The sequence below is a fragment of the Chiloscyllium plagiosum genome, unplaced genomic scaffold (assembly GCF_037043375.1).
Source record: "Chiloscyllium plagiosum isolate Xiang-an unplaced genomic scaffold, Cpla_swu_hap1 HiC_scaffold_51, whole genome shotgun sequence".
NCBI lineage: Eukaryota > Metazoa > Chordata > Chondrichthyes > Orectolobiformes > Hemiscylliidae > Chiloscyllium > Chiloscyllium plagiosum.
In genome coordinates this window covers 35,365,082-35,383,008 of record NW_028270189.1, presented here as the reverse complement: position 1 = coordinate 35,383,008, position 17,927 = coordinate 35,365,082, and the positions used below count along the sequence as shown (strand labels likewise).

The 17,927-nt window shown below is 45.0% G+C and overlaps 1 long non-coding RNA gene across 1 annotated transcript in view; it reads left to right on the top strand.

The window, feature by feature from the left end:
• LOC148135155 (uncharacterized) overlaps window positions 1-17,927 on the top strand; it is an 81,492-nt gene that overhangs the window by 30,196 nt on the left and 33,369 nt on the right. The gene's annotated exons all lie outside the window — the stretch shown is intronic.

Here is a 17,927-nt window from a genome sequence, read left to right as displayed (position 1 = left end):
TTTGCAAACTTTCAGTCCAGCTGTGCAGCTTATCTAAGCCTTTCTGTAACCTACAACACCCTTCGTCACTATCCACAACTCTACCGACCTTGATATCTTCCGCAAATTTACTAACCCATCCTTCAATGCCCTCATTCAGGCCATTTATATAATTGACAGCAACAGTGTATCCAAAACACATCCTGGAAGTACCCACCAGTAACAGAACTCCAGGATCGATATTTCCCATCAACCACTACCCTCTGCCTTCTTTCAGTGCACCAATTTCTGATCCAAACTGCCAAATCACCCACAATCCCATGCCTCCGTATTATTGGCAATAGCCTACCATGGGAAACCTTAACAAACGCCTTACTGAAATACATGTTCACCACATCAACTGCTTTATTCTCATCTATCTCTTTGTTCACCTTCTTAAAGAACTCAATAAGGTTTGTGAGAGCACGACCTGCCCCTCACAAAACCATTTTGACTATCCCTAATCAACTCACTCATCTCCAGATGATTATAAATCCTATCCCCTACAAGCCTTTCCAACAGTTTACCCAGAATCAAAGTAAGGCTCACAAGTCTATAACTACCAGGATTTTCTCCACTCCCCTGCTTGGGCTGGCACGATGGCACAGTGGTTAGCACTGCTGCCTCAGAGTACCAGTAGACCTGGCTTCAATTCTTGCCTCAGCCAACTGTCTGTGTGGAGTTTGCACATTCTCTCCGTATCTGTGTGGGTTTCCTCCGGGTGTTCCAGTTTCCTCCCAAGTCTAAAATGTGCAGGTTAGGTGAATTGGCCATGCTAAATTGCCCATAGTGTTAGGTGAAGGTGTATATGTATATAAACATGTTTATATAAATGTCTGTAGGTTCACCCCTCAGTCTCCGATGCTCCAGGGAAAATAGCCCCAACCTCTTCAGTAACAACCCTGGAAACATCTTATTAATCTTTTCTAAACCCTTTCAAGTTCACAACATCCTTCTGACAGCAGGGAGACTAGAATTGCACAGAGTACTCCAATTGTGTTGAAACGTAGTAATCTGAGTTCCCCAGTCTTGGTGCACAGTTAGTCCTAGAATGAACAAGTTGTTTAGGATCTTAGCCATATCCAAAAGTCATGCACATCGACGGCTTCATTGATCTTTAAGGGCCCCTACTTTGTCCCGAGTTAATCGTTTACTCTTATTGTTTCTATATTATCTAAAATCAGTTTTGGATTTTACTCATCCTTCTTTGCCGAGGTGATTTCATGTCCCCTTTCTACATTCCTGATGTCCATCCTACAGTCCCTGTGATCCTCCGGGATTCCCTTGATCCAGCTGGCTATACCTGACATGTGCCCCCTTTTCCTTGACCAGACCCTCAATAGACAGCCAGTGTTTCCGAATGCTGTCAGCATTGACCTGCACACAAACAGGAACATGCTGGCGCTGATCGCTCAATTTAACTCACTTTTAAAATATTCTCACTTGCCAGACTTCCCTTTCCCTGTAAATAGACTCTGCAATCACATTTTGAAAGGTCCTGGTTAATGCGATCAAGATTGGGCTAGCCCCATTTTATAATTTGAACTTGTGGACCAGGCTTGTACTCTTCCATAGCTGTTTCCAAACTACTAGAACTGTGGTCACTTTGGCAAAATGCTTTCCCACTAACACCTCAGTCCCTTTCCCGACCTTGTTTCCCAAAGGGAGGTCAGGTTTTGCCCAATTCTGTTTTCAGGCCATTTATATATTGATTGCAAGTTTTCTGGAAATCAATTACCAAATTCCTCCCTTGCAAACGCTGGACACTGGCAGTCCTGTTTTAAGGTGGAAAGTTAAAAAACCCCTACCATAACAGCCCTATTATTATGATTGACATTTGAGATTTCCCGACATATTTGTTCCTCAGGGGATAGGGATTAGTTATTAGGGATTAGTAGGACAATCAAATCGAAGTGATGACCCATTCTTATTTCTCAGTTCCACTAACATAGCTTCAATGGTTGATCCCACAGAAATATCCTCTCTAAGTACTGCTGGAATGAGTCATGCAATCAAAACACATCACCACGCGTCCTCTCTTGCCTCATATTCAATGCTTCCTGTGGTGTCTCTACCTTGAAACAATGAGCTGCCAGTCCTGCTCCTCCCTCAGCTGTGTTTCTGCAATAACTAATATCCCAGTTTCATGTTCCAATCCATGCCCTAATTTCACCTTCCTTAGCTGTCAGGCTCCTTGCATTGAAATAAATGCAGTTTAATCATCAGTTTTCCCCCATTCCCTGCTATATTCTTGCCTGCCTTATCTCTCGAAATGGCTCTCTTTAACTTGTGTACCAGCCTCAGTCTTCTTTCTGACCTTACGACTGTTTAAGATACAGCACCCTGCCAGATTATATTATATCCTATCTAGCAGCTCCAGCAATTCACCCCATCAGGATGTGGGTCCCTCCCGCTCCCAGTTCAGGTGTCTTCCCCACCCGGTCCACCTGTGCTGACACCTTCAGGGATCTTTGGGTTGTCCACTCAGGTCCCTGTGTTCCTCAGCACTCCACAAGGTCCGAACACTCATTATGTCTGTCCTTCGCTTATCGTACCTCCCACAGGATATGACCTCACATTGATCAGAACTAAACTCTGCTCAGATTATCATCTGATCGTCATCAGACTGTAGCCTGAGACCATCCCCCTCACTCTGAACAACATCTTCACCTTTCATGTCATTTGCAAACCGACTAAAGATATCTTCTGCTTTCACTTCAGAGTCATTATTCCACAGAATAACCAGCGATCGTTCCTGCACAGATCCCTGTGGTACACCCGCTGATGAAACAATTTAAAACACGAAAAAGATTATCCACCAATTTTGTATCCAAATTACCAACTTGTCTTGGATCCCATGGGCTCTTTCGTTTTGGACCAGCCTTCCATGTGGGAACTTGTCAAAGGCCTTAATGACTCCATGTAACCCACATCATCTGCACGGCCCCCTTCGGTATTTTTAGACACCATTTTAAAAAAACTAAACTGAATTCCTCCGACAGTATCTTCCTTTATCAAATCCGTGATGACTAATCCGAGTTGATCCTTGCAATTGCAAGTATCGATTCATCCTCAGGGTGGTATCCAATAATTTCCCTCCCTCCTGCTGTCAGACTATCTGCTCTATAATTACCTGGCCTATCCCTGCTGCCCTTCTTGAACAAATGAACCACATTAGCGATCCTCCAGTCATTCGACACTTCACCTGTTGCCAGCAAAGCATTAAACATATCCACCAGGGCCCATCAATCTCCTCTCTTACTTCCCATAGCAGCCTGGGATACATTCACTGGACACTGGGGAGTTCTCCACCTTTTTATGCCTTTGAAAATATTTAGTAACTCCTCCTTATTGGTCTTAACATGTTATAGAACCTCACCTTCCCGTCTGAAATCCCCGGCTACAATGCCTTTCTCCTGCATGAATACAGATGGGAAGTATTCATTGAAGACCTCACCCACTTCCTCTGGCTCCATGCACAGATTGTTTCTTTGCTTTCTATTCGGCCTCACCCTTTCCTCAGTTACCCTTTTATTCTAACTATTCTGACAAAGTACCTTGTGGCTTTTCCTTCATAGTATCTGACAAGGATTTTTCACAGCCATTTCTAAGGACCCCGTTGCACTCCCTATCCTTGTGAATGGCTTCACCTGGTTTTATTGCACTATGTTTTCTTCATCAAACTCACGATATCGCTTGATCTGTATTCGCTTGACTTGCTGCCTTCACTACTCCCTCTTCATGAACACAATGGGATCGGATCCTATGAAATGAGTATCAGGCGTTAGGTAAGAAGTTAAAAAGCACGACCTCAAGGGCAGTGATCTCTAGATTACTCCTAGTGCCACATGCCCCAGTGTGGATAGACATAGAAAGATAGGCCGGGGGGTGGATGTATGCCTGAGGAGCTGTTGGCGGGGGCAGGGTTTTCAGTTCTTGAATCATTGGGATCTCTTCTGGGGTAGAGGTGACCTGTATAAGGGGGGGGGGAATTGGGGTGGATGGGTTAGACTTGAACCAGAGGGGCACCAGTATTACTGCAGGGAGATTTGCTCAAGTTACCCTGGAAGGTTTAAACTGGGTTGGCAGGAGGTTGGGACTCTGACTAAGAGAGGGAACATCGAAAAGTCAGCGGAAAATACATTCACCATCGAGAGCAACTTTCCTACTCAGGACGTCCAGGGGCACAGACGAGGGAGGGAAAAGACTTCAGGTTTAAATTTCATTTATTTCAATGCATGAGGCTTGACTGGTGAGGTAGATGAGCTCAGAGCATGGATTGGCTCTGGGGACTGGGATATTATAGCCATAACTGAAACATGGCTGAGAGAAGGGCCGGACTGGCAGCTCTGTGTTCCAGGATTAAGAAACTACAGGCGTGACAGAAGGACAAGTAAGTGAGGAGGGGAGTTGTCCTTTTGATAAGGGAGGACATAACAACAGTGATTAGAGAGGATATTCTTAAAGAGTCATCAAATGAGGCCACATGCTTAGAATTTAGAAACAAAACAGGGGTGGTCACTCTGTTGGGATGGTATTATAGACCCCCAAATAGCCAGCAGGTACTCGAGGAACTGATGTATAGAGAGATTGGAGATACTTGTCGGAATAATAGAGTAGTATTGGTTGGAGAATTTAATTTTCCCAGTATTGACTGAGCGACCCAGAGAGTAAAAGACCCGGTCGGAGTGCAGTTTGCCAAATGTGTCCAAGAAAGTTTCCTAAAGCAAATTGTAGCTTTAACAAGGCCTAACTCTACTCAGGCGGGTGCAAGACTGAACGTCCCCTCAGAAAACGTGGTCGGGCAAGTGACTGAAGTGTCAGTCAGAGAGCACTTTGGGTCCAGTGACCACAACTGTCTTAGTTTTAACATAGTTATGGAAAAGGATCAGACAGGTCCACAGATTAAGGTATGAAACTGGAGTAGGGCCAGGTTTGGGGCCATTAGGCAGGATCGAGCAGACATCGATTGGGTGAACTAAAAATAACACAAAACCCGGTTATAGTCCAACAGGTTTATCTCACAGCACCAGCTTTCAAAGTGCAGGTGATCATACTAAAATATGAAAACTTAAACTAAATTTGTTTGGTATTACATTCCATGACACTGCAAACCTGTTGCTATAAATTCTGTGCTGAAAATGTGTTGCTAGAAAAGAGCAGCAGGTCAGGCAGCATCCAAGGAACAGGAGAATCGACGTTTCGGGCATAAGCCCTTCTTCAGGAATCAGGCTTATGCCCGAAACGTCGATTCTCCTGTTCCCTGGATGCTGCCTGACCTGCTGCACTTTTCCAGCAACAGATTTTCAGCTCTGATCTCCAGCATCTACAGCCCTCACTTTCTCCCGCTATAAATTCTGTGCCTTATGATTGTGCTCCACAACCACCTGATGAAGCAGCGCTCTGAAACCTAGTGCCTCCGAATAAACCTGCTGGACTGGAAGCTGGTGTTGTGTGATTTTTAACTTTGCCCGTCCCAGTCACCACCAGCTCCTCCACATCATGCTGCCGTCAACTGGGTGAGTCTGTTTGAAGGAAAATGAATGATTGCAAATGGGAGCCTTTTAAAAGTGTGATATTAAGAATCCAGGACAAACATTTCCCTGTTAGAGTGAAGGGAAAAGCTGGCAGGTTTAGGGATTCGTGACTTATGAGGGATATTGAAGTTCTGGTCTGGAAAATGAAGATGGTATACATTGGATTTAAGCTTTCCGAATCTACCTTACCTAGCTCACCAGACTGATTGACACAATCAATCTGTGAAGACCCTACAATCCTCTCAGGTCCCTGCAGCATTCCGATCTGTAGAACCCGCTCCAATGCCTGTGACTCTCCCAATCCAGCTCCTATAAGATTCCCTATCTGTGTGACATCCAACCGTCGCCAGCACACACCCTGTCAATACAAGCTCCTCCAGTCTCTCTATCTATCCACCCATCTCTGTAACCTTCTCCAGCTCTTACAACCCTCTCTGTGTAAACGTCATCCTCCCCTACAACCTTTCCCACTTTGACCAAATTGTAAGGGATTACTAATGCTCCTTTATCTGTGAAACTGTCTCCAACCAAAATTGCTCGTTATCTCCTGAAAAATCTGTCCGATTCCACATCCTCCATGTTGATATAACCTGCACAGCCTTCCTGTATCTATAAACATCTACTGTCACGACTACCCTCCATATGTCTGTATATTCTTCCAGTCTGTACAAACGTCTTTACCTCTGTCATCTGCTCCGTTCCCTAAGCACTCCCTATCTGTGTAAATCTCCCCAACCTAACAACATCCTTATCCCTGTAAAGTGATCCATCCTCCCAACTTGCCCATCTCCATGAAACCGCTGAAGGCCCTCTAGCTCTCCACATTTTTGTAGCACCCTGTGGCTTTATGGCCTTCCCTTCCTGCGAAACCACCTCCAGTCCCCACAACCCTCCCAGTCTGGGCCATCTGCTCCAGATCAGACCATTGCTGTCTCTGTAGGCTCCGACAATCCTAGCAACCCTTCCTATTTGTGTCTCTTCCTTCAGATCCCATCCTCTCCAGCTTTCTTAAATCTCTTCCTGCCGTTGTAACCCTCCCTATTTAGAACATGGAACAGTACAGCAGAGTGCAGGCACTTCAGCCCACGATGTTGTGCTAATCTTCTGTCCTACTCTAACCTATGAAGGTTTTCTGCAGAATCCTCCAGTTTTAAACCCGCCCTATTTGGTAAATTCCTCCAGTCCCAACAACACTCAAACTGTGAAACTTCTTCAAGTCCCTCCAATTCTCCTTAGCTCTCTGACCTCCTTTATGAGCATCAACCCTCAAAATTACCGAAGCCTCTTTTAGTCACTGCAATGTTCCTAATATCTGCAAAACCCTCCAGTCCTGATATCGCTCTTTCTCCATAACATCCAACTTGTTCCAGTGCCTTTCTGGGGAACACCGCAGAGGATGGAAGATTTGTAGAGTCCAGTCCATGTTATAGAGGTAGGACGGGCTGCCAAACCTGGAGGGTGGTACTAATGTAAGAAGGGACGTGGATCCTGCAGGAGGTTAGAGATAGCATGATTCATAGAACCTGCAGGATGGGATCGAGAATGGGTTGTGGAACCTGAAGAATGTTACAATTTGAACCACAGATCTTTTTTGACTGAACCATTGGACTGATCGTAATGTCCTTATTCTGAACATCTTTACCAGAATTTCTGGGCACAGTTTTAGATTCCCAGGCTGGGAGATGTGAGTTAAGATGTGAATCTATTTACCCATTCTGCCTGTGTGCCTGACACTGACCTGGTGCGGCTCTGGTACACAGCACTCTCCGTGCATCTGGTAACCTCCTGATCTATGTAACTGACAGAGCTCACCTCATGGAAGCCTTCATTTGGAATGTTCTTTATTTTAATATTTTTAAGTGGCAGTTGCGTGAGATGCAGGATTGGGAAGTTTCCATTTTGAGAAAATGAAATTTTTACCTTTAATCCTGACCCATGCAATGGGATTTTGTTTTTTTCTGTTGTTTTCTGCAGACTGCCACTCAGATGATTGTGTAACCAGGGAATCTGAGTGCAGATGGTCTTTTCATGGGAGAGTGTGTATTTACCAGTTTATGTCGGCTAGGAGAATGTATAACTGTGTAAAAACCTCACCGACCCCGTAAGGGGGTGAGTGCACTGGGCCCTGAGCACCAGGAGCTGGGAAACCTCATGGTGTTTGTATGTGGGCCGTGGCACCAGACTGGGTGAGAGCAGTTCCTTGAGTAAATAACAGGTATGGAGCTTGGGATCCTCCTGCTGTGTTTGACCTTGTACCATATCGTTACCTCCCTCTCATGAGTGAGCGTGTCATGTTCTCCAGTCCTGACAGTGTCCACACCCTGTAAACCCTTCCAGCTGTTGAACACTCCCTTCTCTCTCACGCTGTCCAGCCCTTCCAACCTGGCCTTCGTCTCGTATCTCCTGCAGCCCCAAACGACCTTGCTCTTTGTTATTGCATTGCCTTGCTTTGATCTGTATGGAAGTAGGTTTGGGCCACTGAGAAATATGATAACGCCCACACTCTCCATTTTGGTCAAACATTTCTGCTTGTTTGTCTCTCTCCCATAAGGGGAAGTGGGCATCCTTTCAGCATCCACCCTGCCCATTTTCCTGAGGATCTGTACATTTTAATGACAACTGTCCTCCTGATGACCGTCAGTGACACAGCACCGAAGTGACATGATTATGTTCCTCTATTCTCTGCGACTGTTTCCTTTTGCTCTACCCCTCCCTCATTCTGAAACCTCCCTCAGTCTGGACAGTGCTCCAAACCAATAAGTCCTGAGAATGCTCCAACCTCCCTATCTCTGTAAACTCCTCACACTCCTACAATCCTCCTTGTGTGTATGAACCCCTCCAGCTTCTCCAGTCCAATCAAATTATTCCATCTCCTACAGCCCTCACCATCTCTGTATTCTCCAGTCACTACATTTCTCCATGCCTCTGTATACCACTCCAGCCCCTTCAAATCTGTCAATATCTGCAAGGTCCTGCAGTTCCACAAAACAGCCATCAACATGGAACCTCCACCAGAGACCACTACCCTATATATCTCTGTAATCACCTGCTGTACTCTCTATCTCTGTTCCCAGCTTCAGTCCTGACAACCCTACTTCCATGTACAACATCATCAAGTCCCTGTAATCCTCCCAAACGGTGCAACCTCCACCAGACCTTACAACACTGCCATGGTCTCGGACTGCTTGCAGTAAATTCAAACTTCCGGAATTGTATAACATCTCATTTCTCCATGCGCCTCTCTATCATGATGAGCTGCTCCAAACCTTCCAAACTTTCCTGCCTATGTACACCATTAAGTTGATACATCACTTCTCATTCCTGTAATGTCCTTCACACCCTACAATCCTCCCTGTTTTTGTGAGTTCTGCCGACCACAAGTACTCTCCCTATCTGTCTAAATGTCTCTAGTCACTCCAACTCCTTTACTGTGTAGCCCCCACCAGACCCTAAATCTATTGCTATGTGTGTAACCTTCTTCAGGTCTATATCCTCCAACTTGCTGAAACCTGCTCTCACCGTTGCAACCCCCATTATTTTGTAACATTAATTAGTCTGTAAAACCATCCCTATCAGTGTGTTCTCCTCCACTGTGTATCACAAAATCATGAAGGGTGTCGACACAGTGGATAGAGACAAGCTTTTTCCCAGGGTGAAGGATTCAATAACAAGAGGTCACGATTTCAAGGTGAGAGGTGGAAAGTTTAAGGGGTGGACACGCGGCAAGTACTTCACACAGAGGGTGGTGGTTTTCAGGAATGCGTTGCTAGCAGAGGTGGTAGAGGCAGGCACGGTAGATTCATTTAAGATGTGTCTGGATAGATGCATGAGTAGGTGGGGAGCAAAGGGATACATATGCTTAGGAATTGGGCGACAGGTTAGACAGTAGATTTGGACTGGCTCAGGCTTGAAGGGCAAAGGGTCTGTTCCTGGGCTGTAAATTTTCTTTGTTCTTTGTGTACAACACTCCTGGTCTGTGTAATCTCTTTAAATCCTTCATTTCCTATATACCTATGTATTGGTGTGACTGTTTTGAGGCCATTATATTCTCCTTTCTACCTGTAAACAGCTCCACACACGCTGCAGCCTATCCTTTGCTCATTAGCGACTCAAGTCTCTCTCAACCCTTTCTATGACTGTAACCTCCTCCAGTCTCAACACACCTCCCTATCCCTATCATATTTTCGTACATGCACAACACTCACGCTCACTGAAATATCTTCCAGTGCTTAAAACCAGCTTTCCCTCTAACTTTCTCCAGTCCATAACTCCCTCCCTATCCCTGGAACATTGTCTAGTCCATACAACACTCCCTAACTCTGTCAAATTCTACAGTCGACAACTTACTCCCTATGCCTGTAACATTCTCCTGTGCATACCATCCTTACTGTCCGTTTAATATTCTGGAGGCCATACCAATTTCCCTATCCCTGTAATATTCTCCAGTCCATACCATCATCCCTATCCCTCTTACCTGTTGTTAAATGTACCACATCCTCGTATCCTGTGAATGATTCTACACCCTGCTCAACGTAATCCCTATAACGAGCCACAATTCGACACAAATCCCTATCTGGAATCTATTCAAATCGGCTCTATTCTGTAATTTCCTCCAAACAATAAATCTTATTACCTGCGAACTTTCTCTAGCACCTGTAACTATCCTTCACCCTGTCCAGCCCCCAAACGTCTCTCTAACTTTGTGATCTCTCTCCATCCCTCAAAGACCCACTTTCAGCAAAACGCGCCCTGCATTTGCAACAGGCAGATTGAATGACAGCATTACGTGTAGTGAACAGATATGATACGAACTATGATTATGGAGACGTGGCTGCCGAATAACCATGCATAGGATGTGATTATTGAAGGGTTTCAGCAGCATCAGCAAATCGCCAATCAAGGTCCAGTTGTTAGGTAAGGATACAGTCAGTGGATCAGTGAGAGCCAGTTTAATCTGGCAATCAAAATTTAGAGTCACTTTGGGTGGAGGTGAGAAATAGCAAGGGAGACCTGGAAGATCAAACCACAATCCATGGAATCCATGGTGGTTGATAAGTTGGATACAACATTTTCTTGGTGATAGTAAACAGAGGAATGTGGAGGAGTGAATTTCGGATTGGAGGTCTGTAGCCAATGGAGTTTCACAAGGATCAGTGCTGCGATTTCTGTTTGTAATTTATCTCTGTGATTAAGATGAATAGGTCAGCAGTTTGATAAGGAATTTTGCAGATGACATTTGGAAAGGCATGTAACGTTTAGGGGAAGTTAGGTGAATTAAAGATAGTGAAGAAGATTGTTAAAGATTGCAGCAGTGGAACTACTGGAACTCTGGGCACAGAAATGGCAAACCGAATTTGATCGGGACAAGTGTGAAGTAATGCATTTATGAAGTCAAATGGAAGCGGGAACAACACTAATTGGAAACATTGATAAACATTGATAAACAGATGACCTTGGATGCAAATCCGTAGCTCCCTTAAAATAAAAACACAGCAGGATGTGGTAGTAAAGGAAGAGTGTGGTATTCTTCCTTTCATTGGTCACAGTATTGAGTTCAGACGTTTGCATGTCATGTTGTGACTGATTGAAACTTCATTCGGCCATGTCTGGAATGTTGCATGTAGTTCTCATCGCCACACGACAGGAAGGATGTGGAGACTTTGGGCAGGGTGTAACAGGGGGTTACCAGAATGTTGCCTGGATCAGAATGTGTTCACTATAAGGAGCTTGGACATAGTTAGATTATTTTGCGTGAGTCTCGGAGGCTGAGGGGTGACCTGGTACAGTTATATAGCATTAGGAGAGAGGTGAATAGTGTGGATAGTTGGAATTCTTCTTCCAATGTAGAAATATCAAATACTAGGGCGCATCGGTTTAAGGTGAGAGTGAGAAATTTTAAGTGAGATGAATGAAGCTGGTTTTCTGTACTGAGAGGGTGGAAGCTGCTCAGGAGGTGGGAGAGGTGGCAGTGAGAATAAAGTTATGAAGTGGCATTTAGACAGAAACATGAACAGGCAGAGAATAGAGGGATATGGACCATGTGCAGGCAGATGATATTAGTTCAGAAAGCAACATGGTCAGCACAGCCATGGTGGGCCGAAGGGCCTATTACTCTGCTGTACTGTTCTCGTTTCTAACTTCACGGCATCCACCCTGTCAAAGCCCCTCAGAATCCTAGATGTTTCATTCAATTTCTCTCCCATTCTTCAAAACCCTAATGGGTTCAAGGTCAATCTACTCCACCTCTTCTCATTGGAAAATCCCGCCATCTCCAGGATCAGCCGAGTGAACCTTCCCTGGCCTGCCTCCAACACAAGAATGTCTTTCCATAGGGCACTCATACTGTTCATTATAATCTTGGTGTGGTCTGACTTGTACCTTGCATCGTTTTAGCAAGACCTCCCTATTTTTAGACTCCATTCCCTTTGTAATAAATGGCAGCATTTGATTTGCCTTCTCTATGACCTGCTGACCCTGTAAGCTACCTGTTTCAGATTGATTCACAAGGATTCCCAAAACCCTTTGTGCAGTCAGTCTGAAACCAAACAGTGTTAGCCTGACAGTAAGTCGGGAACATGCTGGAGAGTATTGTAAAGGATACAGCAATAAACAATAAATAGACTCTCAGAAACATTGGGCAACACGTGATTTTACAAAAGGGGAATATTTTTAACGCCGTTGGATTGATGTGACCATGAATGGCAGAATAGATAAGGGTGGGGGAGGCAAGTAGCGGTAGGGGGATATTTTAACTTTCAGAAGCATTTTGACAAGTTTCAACAAGGGCTAAATTATAACGACGGAGAGAATAGAGCCCCTGAAAGGTCAATGAGGCTGTCTGTGTGGAATCACTGCTGACGGGAAAGATCCGAAACAAATATTTTGTTTCAGGATTTATTATGGAGAAAGGTATGGAAGCTCGAGAATTTTGGAAAATACATAGTGATGTCTTGAACAAAGTTCACATTGGAGAATAGGAGGTGTTGGATGTCTTAAAATGCAAAAAAAAGTTCATTAAACCAAGGGATATGATCAGATGTATCCCAGCGTCTTGTGAGAAGCTAGGGAGGAAATTACAAGGCTCATCGCAGAGATATTTTTATCATCGACAGCCACGACAGACCCATGAGACTGATGGCGGAGGTGGGTAAGTCGATGGAGGAAATTCTGAGAGAAAGGACAATGGAAGTAGACAAGTGACAGATCAAAGCAGAGCAGTACACGATGTCCACATGAACTTTACCAAGGTATTTGACAAGGTTCTGCATGGCAGATTGGTTAGTAAGTTGAGATCACACATAACCAGGGAGCGCTCACCAACTGGATACAAAACAGATTGACTGTAGGAGACAGAACATGTTCATAGAGGGTTGCTGCTCAAACTGCAGGCCTATGACCAACGGTGTGCCATGGGGTTCGGTGCTGGGTCACTGTTGTGCATCATTTATATAAATGGTTTGGATGAGAAAAGAGGAATCATGGTTATCAAGTTTGTGAGTGACACTGAAATTGATGGAATAGTGGACAGCAGAGAGGGTTATCTAAGTGTACAATGGGATCAACAGTACTGCTGGGCCAATGATGTTAGGAATAGCAGGTGGAGAAATGCACGATGTTGCATTCTGGTAAAGCAGACCAGGTTGGACTTGTATAGTTAATGTTCTGGCCCTGAGTAGTGTTGTCGATCAGTGACCCAGGGATGCAGGTAGACAGTTCTTTGAAAGTGGCGTCACAGGTAGACGGGCTGTTGATGCAGGCGTTTGAGGAGGTTACCTTCATTGGGGAGAGCATTGAGAGCAGGAGTTGGGATGTCATGTTGTATTCGTACAGGACATTAGTGATGCCAGCATATAAGCATTGTTAATTATCTGGAAAAGTGCAACTTGTTCACATATGTCCTTTAGGGAGGGACATCTGACATTCATACCTGATCTGGCTCACATGTGACTCCAGACTCACAGAAACATGGCTGACTCTGAGCTGCCTCTGGGCAATTAGCAGTGGGGCAATGTATGCTGGTCGAACCGGTGACATTCTCAGGTCATGAATGAATCAATGAAGTGCATGACCCTCCCTATCTCAGCAAACAGCTGTAGCAATTCGTACTGGTTTTGTAACACTGTTTAGGCCCTGGGCACTCTCAGCAACACTCTCACCACCTCCAGCACCTTTAATTCTCCCTGTTACTATCACCTGATTAAACGCTGACAATGTGTCCTCTTCCTACTGCACTCCTGCTCGGAGACTCCTTAGCGATCTCTTTAACAAATGCGTCCACATTTCTAAACATTGGGTACTTTAGAATTGATCGTTTTTTTCATCTCTTAATCAAATCTGGTAAATCCTGGGAATTACTTGGCCAAGATCTTCTAAAGTAGGCGAGGAGCATTGGGTAGGTGTCGAGCACCTTGAGACTTACTGTGGTGAAAATGGGAACCCAGGAGGAAACAGCACAAGAAGCTTGCTGTCACACCAACGCCCCACCCACCCCCTTCCCACGGCCACCTTCTGCCCCAAGTGTAACAGAGTCTGTACAGCCACCTACAGACTCCCCCTGAGAGTGGGAGAGAGTCAGCCTCAGCTGTGACCCATCACCAATGAGATAGTGAGATAGGAAGATTGAATTCCCTCACAATTATCCCAGTTCCTTTATTACAAATTCCAATTATTCCCTGTTAATGCAGTGTCTAACAATGGAATGCTGTGAAAGGGCCTTAACACTATCATTCCAGTTTTGAGTTCTGACTCTTATTACTCAGAATTTGGTTTCCTGTTGTTTGATAATCTGAGGCCACATATTTTCCTGGTAATCCCAATTGTTATCCCAAACTGTGGGACTCCCCCATCCTGCTTCCCATTCTGTCTGGTTTTAGAACATAGAACATAGAACAATACAGCACAGAACAGGCCCTTCGGCCCACGATGTTGTGCCGAACATTTGACCTAGCTTAAGCACCCATCCATGTACCTATCCAATTGCCGCATAAAGGTCACCAAGGATTCTGACTCTACCACTCCCACAGGCAGTGCATTCCATGCCCCCGCCACTCTCTGGGTAAAGAACCCACCCCTGACATCTCCCCTATACCTTCCACCCTTCACCTTAAATTTATGTCCCTTTGTAAAACTCTGTTGCACCCGGGGAAAAAGTTTCTGACTGTCTACTCTATCTATTCATCTGATCATCTTATAAACCTCTATCAAGTCACCCTTCATCCTTCGCCGTTCCAACGAGAAAAGGCCTAGCACTCTCAACCTATCCTCGTACGACCTATTCTCCATTCCAGGCAACATCCTGGTAAATCTTCTGTGCACCCTCTCCAAAGCTTCCACATCTTTCCTAAAGTGAGGTGACCAGAACTGCACACAGTACTCCAAATGTGGGCTAACCAAAGTCCTGTACAGTTGCAACATCACTTCATGACTCTTGAATTCAATCTCTCTGCTAATGAACGCTAATACACCATAGGCCTTCTTACAAGCTCTATCCACCTGAGTGGCAACTTTCAAAGATCTATGAACATACACCCCAAGATCCCTCTGTTCCTCCACCTCACTAAGAACCCTACCGTTAACCCTGTATTCCGCATTCTTATTTGTCTTTCCAAAATGGACAACCTCACACTTGGCAGGGTTGAACTCCATCTGCCACTCCTCAGCCCAGCTCTGCATCATATCTCTTTGCAGCCGACAACAGCCCTCCTCACTATCCATAACTGCACCAATCTTCGTATCATCTGCAAATTTACTGATCCACCCTTCGACTCCCTCATCCAAGTCATTAATAAAAATTACAAACAGCAGAGGACCCAGAACTGATCCCTGCGGAACTCCACTTGTAACTGGGCTCCAGGCTGAATATTTGCCATCCACCACCACTCTCTGACTTCGATCGGTTAGCCAGTTTTCTATCCAATTGGCCAAATTTTCATCTATCCCATGCCTCCTGAATTTCCGCATAAGCCTACCACGGGGAACCTGATCAAACGCCTGACTAAAATCCATGTATTCTACATCCACTGCTCTACCTTCATCCACATGCTTGGTCACCTCCTCAAAGAATTCAATAAGACTTGTAAGGCAAGACCTACCCTTCACAAATTCGTGCTGGCTGTCCAGAATCAAGCAGTGTCTTTCCAGATACTCATAAATCCTATCCCTCAGTACCCTTTCCATTACTTTGCCTACCACAGAAGTAAGACTAACTGGGCTGTAATTCCCGGGGTTATCCTTATTCCCTTTTTTGAACAGGGGCACAACATTCGCCACTCTCCAGTCCCCTGGTACCACCCCCGTTGACAGTGAAGACGAAAAGATCATTGCCAACGGTACTGAAATTTCCTCTCTTGCTTCCCACATAATCCTAGAATATATCCCGTCAGGCTCGGGGGACTTGTCTATCCTCAAGTTGTTCAAAATGTCCAACACATCTTCCTTCCTAACAAGTATCTCCTCTAGCTTATCAGTCCGTTTCACACTCTCCTCTTCAACAATACGGTCACTCTCGTTCGTAAATACTGAAGAAAAGTTCTCAATCAAGACCTCTCCTATCTCTTCCGACTCAACACACCGTCTCCCACTACTGTCCTTGATCGGACCCACCCTCGTTCTCGTCATTCTCATGCTTCTCACATACGCATAAAATGCCTTGAGTTATACTTGATCTTATCCGCCAAAGGTATTTCATGCCCTCTCTTAGCTCTCCTAACCCTTTCTTCAGGTCCCTTCTGGCTATCCTGTATCCCTCCATTGCTCTGTCTGAACCCTGTTTCCTCAACCTTATGTAAGCCTCCTACTTCCTCTTTATAAGACATTCAACCTCCCTCGTCAACCAAGGTTCCATCTCACGACCATTTATTTCCTGCTTGACAGGTACATACATATCAAGGACACGTCGTATCTGTTCCTTGAAAAAGTTCCACATTTCCACGACATCCTTCCCTGACAGCCTATGCTCCCAACTTACGCTCCTCAGATCCTGTCTTACAGCATCGTAATTACCCTTCCCTAAATTGTAAAACCTACCCTGTTGCACGCACCTATCTCTCTCCCTAACCAACGTGAAAGTCACAGAATTGTGGTCACCATCACCAAAATGTTCACCCACGAACAAGCCCATCACTTGTTCCGGTTCATTATCGAGTACCAAATCCAATATGGCCTCCCCTCTGTTCGGACAATCTACATACTGAGTTAGAAAAGCTTCCTGGACACACTGCGCAAACACCACCCCATCCAATCTACTTGATCTAAAGAGCTTCCAATCAATATTTGGGAAGTTGAAATCGCCCATGACTACTACCCTGTGGCTTCTGCATCTTTTCAAAATCTGTTTCCCAATCTGTTTCTCCACATCTCTGCTGCTATTGGGGGGCCTATAGTAAATACTCAACAAGGTGACTGCTCCTTTCCTATTTCTGACTTCAGCCCATACTACCTCCAAAGGCAGATCCCCCTCGAACTGACTTTCTGCAGCCGTTATACCATTTCTAATTAGCAAAGCCACCCCCTCCTTTTTTTACCACCCTCCCTAATCTTACTGAAACATCTGTAACCAGGAACCTCCAACAACCATTCCTGTCCCTCTTCTAATCACCTTTCCGTGATGGCCGCAACATCGTAGTCCCAGGTACCGATCCACTCCTTAAGTTCACCCACCTTATTTCTGATACTCCTTGCGTTGAAGTATACGCACTTGAACCCATCTCTGTGTCCGCAAGTATTCCCTGTCAGTGCTACCTTCTTCACAGCCTCCCTACATTCTTGGACATCCTGACAAACAGCTAGCCTACTTGCTGGACTACAAGTCTGTATCCCATCCCCCTGCCAAATTAGTTTAAACACCCCCCCGAAGAGTGCTGGCAAACCTACCCCCCAGGATATTGGTGCCCTTCTGGTTCAGGTTTTTCACAATGTTGTGTGGCTGTGAATATTGATGACCATCTTTGTGTTAACCCTGTGACCATGTCTCCGTGATGGCGAGTAGATAGACATCACAAATTAAGAAACAGTAATTTTTACCACAATTTCCTGTCACAAACCTAATTTCAGTTAAACTCAGTCCCTTCCTGTTTCTTCCTGTTTGTCTTTAGCCACATCTCCATGTTTTTCCAATATTTCAAGCTTTCTCTTTGGATTAGGGAATTTCCTTTATCCTAAGCCCTGTCCCTCCTCATCTGTGTCATTTTAAAGCAATTTGATTGACAAGGGCACAGTTCCAGTGGAGCCTATCCCAATATAATGGCTGACTCCTTCCTGAGGACTGGGAGCAGTTCCCACTGCATCAGAACCACGTCTTCTGACACGATTGTGTGATCCTGATACCTTCCTGCACTCTGGTAGTATCACCCAGTATCTCTCCATGTAGTATCC